The sequence below is a fragment of the Alosa pseudoharengus genome, unplaced genomic scaffold (assembly GCF_046254945.1).
Source record: "Alosa pseudoharengus isolate Yale_2024_CS ecotype anadromous, Long Island Sound unplaced genomic scaffold, YU_APseudo_1.1 YU_APseudo_1.1_scf_22, whole genome shotgun sequence".
In the NCBI taxonomy this organism is placed as follows: Eukaryota; Metazoa; Chordata; class Actinopteri; order Clupeiformes; family Clupeidae; genus Alosa; species Alosa pseudoharengus.
Window position 1 is genome coordinate 16,756,722 of NW_027468680.1, and position 7,500 is coordinate 16,764,221.

General features: G+C 46.8%; 1 protein-coding gene across 3 annotated transcripts in view; it reads right to left on the bottom strand.

The window, feature by feature from the left end:
* fut8a (fucosyltransferase 8a (alpha (1,6) fucosyltransferase)) overlaps positions 1–7,500 on the bottom strand; it is a 90,105-nt gene that overhangs the window by 59,166 nt on the left and 23,439 nt on the right. For 2 of the 3 annotated variants that reach the window (XM_076300784.1, XM_076300785.1), the window contains exon 2: positions 1,942–1,988. The gene's annotated coding sequence lies outside the window, so the exon portion shown is untranslated. The remainder of the gene's footprint in view (positions 1–1,941; positions 1,989–7,500) is intronic. The other variant, XM_076300787.1, reaches the window with a different exon arrangement.

Here is a 7,500-nt window from a genome sequence, read left to right on the forward strand (position 1 = left end):
TCCAGAACCATGAAGCCCGGCTCAGGCTCCAGAAGTCCAACTGTGGGAACTGTCTCTCCTCTGCCATATCGGAGCACTTAGAGGCAGCGGCACTGTCAGCCGCCTGTGTGGCGCGATGCTTCTCCTGTGCGCTGATGGCGTCCTCCACCACAGACACGGACTCCTACAGTCTGCTACGCTCAGTGGTGCAGTCTAGTTAGCTGTAGTGGGTATTCTGTGATGTAGTCTAGTTAGCTGTAGTGGGTATTCTGTGATGTAGTCTTGTTAGCTGTAGTGGGTATTCTGTGATGTAGTCTTGTTAGCTGTAGTGGGTATTCTGTGATGTAGTCTTGTTAGCTGTAGTGGGTATTCTGTGATGTAGTCTTGTTAGCTGTAGTGGGTATTCTGTGATGTAGTCTTGTTAGCTGTAGTGGGTATTCTGTGATGTAGTCTTGTTAGCTGTAGTGGGTATTCTGTGATGTAGTCTTGTTAGCTGTAGTGGGTATTCTGTGATGTAGTCTTGTTAGCTGTAGTGGGTATTCTTTGTATTCTGTGATGTAGTCTTGTTAGCTGTAGTGGGTATTCTGTGATGTAGTCTTGTTAGCTGTAGTGGGTATACTGTGATCAACCCCAAATGTTAATATGTATCCTTGCCTATTTTTAGCGGGTATACTGAGATGGTGATGCTTTTTAAGTGGGTATACTGCGTAGTCCCGTGTATTCCGTAGTAGACTACACCAGTGGGTACGCTCTGCCAAACAAGTGCTTCTCTTTGAAGCTGGGACTGACTATGAGCTCTGGGCAGGTGAATGAGCACCCCTCATGACACACACACACACATACACAGACACACATACAGTACAAACACCCACACACAGACACACACACACACACATGCACACGCACGCACGCACGCACACACACACACACACACACACACACACACACACACACACACACACACACACACACACACACACACACACACACACACACACACACACACACACACACACACACACGCTGAAGGAGTTGGGGAAAACAGGGGGTACTTTGAAGTAACAGTATCTGCCCTCCAGAAAGAAAAGACACAAAACAAAAGGTATTTGTAAAAGCTTTTGTGCATCACTCCAAACTCTCTCAGGTCTGATAGGCTTGATTACATTACCCACTACTGAGAGAGGGACTGGGGAGAAGGAGAGAGAGAGAGAGAGAGAGAGAGAGAGAGAGAGAGAGAGAAAGACCGACTGTAAGGCAGTTAGGCAGACTGACAGACACAGAAAAAAGAATAATGCATGAAAGAGAGAAACAAAGAAAGAAACAAAGAAAGAAAGAAAGAGAGGCAAACAAATAGACAAAAAGGATAAATGGATGGATGGACTGACACACTTAGGTATACATAGAAATATAGATAGACTAACAGAGGTAGAGGGAAGAAAAGCTGAAAGCTGAACAAATGCATTTGAAATCATTGTGCACATCTGCAGTCATGTTTTGCTTGATCAGATCTGAAATGCCTGAGGCTGTTACAAATCTCTGAGCACATATATGTGCAAGTGTGTGTGTGTGTGTGTGTGTGTGTGTGTGTGTGTGTGTGTTAGGAATGTCTGCATCTATAGCCAGTGTTGTGAAGTGAGTCACTTTGAAACATAAAACACACTCGCTTCTCCCAGCAATAACAAGCAGCCCAGTTAACATCAGCTCATATTTATTCAATTCATTCCTGTATGTGGCCCACACAATCACATACACACACACACACACACACACACACACATACACTTCAGTCTTACACACATATAAACATGCCCATTAAACTACAATAGCACTGATGGAAACATGCATAAATACATGTCTGTACACACTCTATAATTCAGTGGACACACAGAGAGACATTCACAATATATCATTATATACAAACTCTAGAGTGACTAGTCAAATATGCAGCAAACCGTGACCTACCCTCCTTTCTGCCGCGTATACTTGTGGACAGAAGGCTCCCTCTCCTCCTGCGAAAGAAAAAAAGACCAAACTTAGTGCAGACACAAATACGCACAGACAGGGCTCTCACTCTCTCGTTCTCTTTCTCTCTCTCTCTTTCTCTCTAGAGAGAGAGAGAGAGAGAGAGGGAGAGAGAGTGCTAAATCTGCTTGTTTCTGTGCAGTCAGCAGGATTGGCTCACAGCGACAGCATTCATCTGTCAAGAGGACTCAGAGAGAGCAGAGGACGAACACGAAGGTAAACCACACAGGGAAAAATATGGAGTGTGTTTGAGTGTGTGTGTTTGTGAGAGAGAGAGAAAGAGAGAGAGAGAGAGAGAGAGAGAGAGAGAGAGAGAGAGAGAGAGAGAGAGAGAGAGAATGTGAGAGCAAAGAGTCCGCAGTGGGACAGGTACTGTGTGTGTGGCACCAGCCTTCCCACCTTGGCACTGGTTGCGAGTGGAGCTCGGACACACAAACTCTTCTACGCTTCTCTCCTGTTTTCCCTCCCTCCCTCTGTATCCCTCTCTCTTACTCTCTCTCTCCCTCGCTCTGTCCATCTCCTCCTCCTCCTCCTCCTCCTATCTCTGCCACCGGTCAAGATGGATAGGGGCTTTAGGGATACAAGAAGCCCATTAAGCAAGGGCTTCAGCCCAAATGAATGCTTACGCACAAAGGCAAACACAAACACAGACACACACACACACAGACACACTCACGCACACAGACACACAGACACACACACACAGACACACACACACACACACACTCACTAAATGAAAATAACCACACAAAAACTAAAGATGCAGGTTGGTGCAAACAATAATATGCAGAGACAAATGCACAACAAACAAAAACAACCTCTACACTCACCCACACACACACACACAAACACACACACACATATATGCAGAGGCAACGGGCACAGCTTAGAGGCTGCATCTAAATCACCATCTTGACCTTGCTGCATTTTAAAGCTGCATAATTGGAGAATGCAATGTGTCACTTGGCGCTTAATAGAGTCTGGATAAACAACAACTTCAAATTACTTCAGGGGATCAATAATTTTGTGTGCATAACTCCCCGACATGTCATTTTCTTTTGGGAAAAAACTTGCGTAATTTACATCAAAATGGCCCTTTAAATCTCCTGTTCCAATCTCACGGAAGACAGGGCTCAACAGAATATAAAGAATCAGAGCCATCTCTCATACACACACACACACACATACCCACACACTTTATCTCCCTTATTCTCTCTCTCTCTCTCTCTCTCTCTCTCTCTCTTTAACACACACACACACACACACACACACACACACACACACACACACACACACACACACAGACACACACACACACACACACAGGCGCACACACACATTGCCTTATTCTCTCTCTCCTACCCACACAGACACATTGAGAGACATACTGTACACACACACCACCATCTCTAATCCCAACACACACACACACACCTTATTCTCTCTCTCTCTCTCTCTTTCTGTCTCTCTAACACATACACACACACACACACACATACACACAGGCACACACACTTTATCTGCCTTATTCTCTCTCTCTAACACACACACACATACACATACACACCACCATCTCTAATCCCCCCACACACACACTCATTGATCACATGCTAGCCGATGTGCAAAGAAAGCAATCTGTTGATGTTTCACTGAAAGCCCCCTGATAACTGGGCACCCTTCGGCATCACGCTGTACTGAATACTTTGAGCCCTGCACCATAACCACCCCAAAGTGCCCACTGATCCCCCACATCCGCTCCTAATGACCCAGTGGTCCACTCACTCACACTCCACAGTGGGCACCCGTGTCCCAGAATGCACCACACCGCCCGGAGTCAAGCCACCTCCTTACCACCCACTATTACCCGCACTATTAATAATACCCAATTTTCCTATCTGTGATCTGCTGTCTGTTCCATGGTAAGTGGCTGTGGGTCTATTGTTTATAGTATAGACAAGAAGAGGACTCTTAAAACTGATAATTGCAATTCAAACATTGTTCAAACGTTGTCCAAAAGCCTGAAATCCACATAATGTTGTCATGACAATGTCCTTATGAGGTGTTCAGGAACTTCATATGCATTCAAGACCACTAACCACTCGGTGAGTTGCACAGTTTTGAAAACGAACGTTAAGGGTTGTTTTAGGACATGTTTGAGTAGCCTACTACAGTATGCCCATTGCCAGCCACCCTGAGAAGTCAAAGGCGATTCAAAACGAGTCAGAAAAGTCGAGACAGGACCAATCGTCAAAATTTCGGTGTCCACCACTCTAGTTCATCCAAAACAAACCAGAAAAGGGCCTTAAAGTGCTAAAAAACGGAATTTTCCTTTACGGCATTAGTCAATGCAAACCAGGGGGCATTAAGGCGTTAGTCAGATGACAATACAGTAAAGTTCCAGTTCCACAGAATGCATTTACATTCCACTAATTAAATGTGCTAGTCTAGAGTTTCTGTTCTAGCACTCATGAAAAGAACACTTCTACAGCACAGAAGATCATCTGTGGATTCCTGACCACAGATAGGATAGGATATCCTGCAAGTCATCCTGCAGACACTATTACCCCCACTATTAATAATACAGTGATGGTATCTGCTCTTTCAGTGTCCGGACTCACTAGGAATTGAACCCTGTGACCTGACAGGGGGGTAAAGGTCGATGATGGAGTTCAGAAGCTCACAAGTCCGAGTGGGAGGACGATTCTGCCAGTCTGACAAAGACAGCGCTGCGTGATGACATGCTTTTAATGCACAAAGAGGATCAGATGACAGATGATGGAGACATCACAGATGATGGGAGATAGATCAAAGTTTCCCCGACTGAAGATCAAACTGACTCCTGAATAAAACAGCTTTAGCATGTTTCAAAAACCCGCTAGTTTCATATCTGGTGCCAATCAAAGTGGGATCTACATAGCAGGTGAGAGGTGTCTTTCAGTCAAACTACTCGGCGTTAACCAATGGGAATACATTCCACGATCACGTGATCGCACTGTTAACGCCTCGTGTTCTCCTTCAGTTAACCGTGGTTATGTTCATAACCTTTACGTTTCTTCTCTCTCCCCAACTGGGATCCGGTGGGCTGTGTTGGCTCCTGCATGGGCTTGTGAGCTTGTCTGTGAAGTCCAGTCCCTATCCCTGCTGGACATGTCCCTACTGCTCAAGGATCAGTGGCTCAGGAGGAGGTGTTGTGAAGAACACGAGTGGAGCGTGTGTGTGTGTGTGTGTGTGTGTGTGTATGTGTGTGTGTGTGTGTGTGTGTGTGTGTGTGTGTGTGTAGGAGTGTGTGTGTGTGCGTGTGTGTGTGTGTGTGTGTGTGTGTGTGTGTGTGTGTGTGTGTGTGTGTGTGTGTGTGTGTAGGAGTGTGTGTGTGTGTGTGTGTGTGTGTGTGTGTGTGTGTGTGTGTAGGAGTGTGTGTGTGTGCGTGTGTGTGTGTGTGTGTGTAGGAGTGTGTGTGTGTGTGTGTGTGTGTGTGTGTGTGTGTAGGAGTGTGTGTGTGTGCCGGCTCCATCTGCCAACCCAGGTGCCATGCTGCCTCTGGGCATGGCCCGCCAATGAGACGCGGGGTCAGCGTGTCACAGGGCGAAAGGTGAGAGGTCGCAGAGGCGGCAGGGCAGCGGGAGGACGTCGGATGAGTGGCCGCGATGAGCAAGAGTGAGAGTGAGAGAGAGAGAGAAGACGAGAGGCCTGCTGAGCTGCAGATGGCTGCTGGCACCGCTAGTGTGTCAGCCGGGTGGGGGAGGGGCAGAGGGGTTAACGCTCTCTCTCTCTCTCTCTCTCTCCTATGTCTCTTTATCACTCTCTCTTGTGTTTTCACTTTTTATTGCATCATCTCTCTGCATTTCCCTCTATCTCTCTCTCACTTTATTCTCTCAGACACCGAAGCATTCTACACATACGCACATCACAAGCCCTGTGCGAGAGGGCGTGTGCATGAGTCAGCGTTTGCATGCGCTTATGTCTGTGTGTGTGTGTGTGTGTGTGTGTGTGTTGCCTGTTATTGCTCAACTGTATGCTGCAGCACAAAATTATGGCAGACACACACACACAAACACCTCTAGAGGGGCGAAATCCACAGATGGATAGTTCTGGATGGATGCCTCTCCTGGGAGGTGGGGGTGGGGGGGCTGGGGTGGTCAAGGGCAATGGGGTAGCAGGCTGTTCCTGCCCCCCCCCCCTCCATCCCCTTGCCCTTAAAGCCCACTAAGCCTCCTCCATGCCCTACTGTTTCTGCATCCTGCTCCAGGGGACACACAAAGCTGTATAGTTGGGCCTCTCTCACACACCTGAGAGCTCTGCTTACCCTCACCAAACACCTTTTAAAGAGCCTCATGACACCTCTCAGTGGTGTGTGTCAGTGTGTGTTTGTGTGTGTGTGTGTGTGTGTGTGTGTGTGTGTGTGTCCACACAACCACCACATCCACCATATCCACACAACCACCACATCCACACAACCACCACATCCATCACAACCACCACATCCACACAACCACCACATCCATCACATCCACGCAACCACCACATCCACACAACCACCACATCCACCATATCCACACAACCACCACATCCACACAACCACCACATCCATCACAACCACCACATCCACACAACCACCACATCCATCACATCCACGCAACCACCACATCTTCACCTTCTCAGCCCCACCACGTCACCAGTCCATCCATCCTCTCACCCCTCTGTCCTTGGCTTAATAGCAAAACTCACCCCATACATGACTCTTCACTACACTTGTATGCCTAGAGACTGACAGGTAGGCAACACCAGGCACGTAACTGAGCACATACTGCAACTATTAGCCTCCATTACAATCAATGGAACTGGTTATTAGGGGTTTTCACATGTGTGTAAGTCGCCATATTGGAGATACTCCACATCACAACAAAGCACAGGCACTTAAGTAGATCCCGAATGTCATCAAGGAAAATGGTTAATTATTGCCGTGTTTTAGGTTGTACCAATAGGTCAGACCGAAAAAAACATTTGGAATATTATTGACTTTCAAAAGTTATTAAAAACCAGGGAGAAAAATGCCAGAAGTTATCAGAGGAGGGGAGGTGCTTGTGGTTGGACTTGGTACTGCATCTCCTTCACCCAACTCGTTGGGAACTGCACCGCCAATAAACCTCAATTTCTCAAAATATTGCACCTTTTGTTGTGGTCCAAGTCCTTCCTTTTGCATCTTGGACACGTTTTGATGAGCTTTTCTGTTGTTTAGACATGGCTACATTCACTTAAAGTATCCAAAGCGCACAATACTCCATTGTGCTCCATTCAGTTTTTTACACAGAGGGCCTCCAATATGGCCACGCATCAGGGTTATCGCCCAGAAAGTCAGGTCGGTGAAAACCCTCAATACCAGACGTGATAGCTGCGCTTACATTCGGAAAAAAATTAGACCAAAACTATTTTTACACTTCACGAATGGAACACTTTCAGTTGTGTGCCTGGTGTAGCCTGCTTGTTACAGTATGGGGCAAT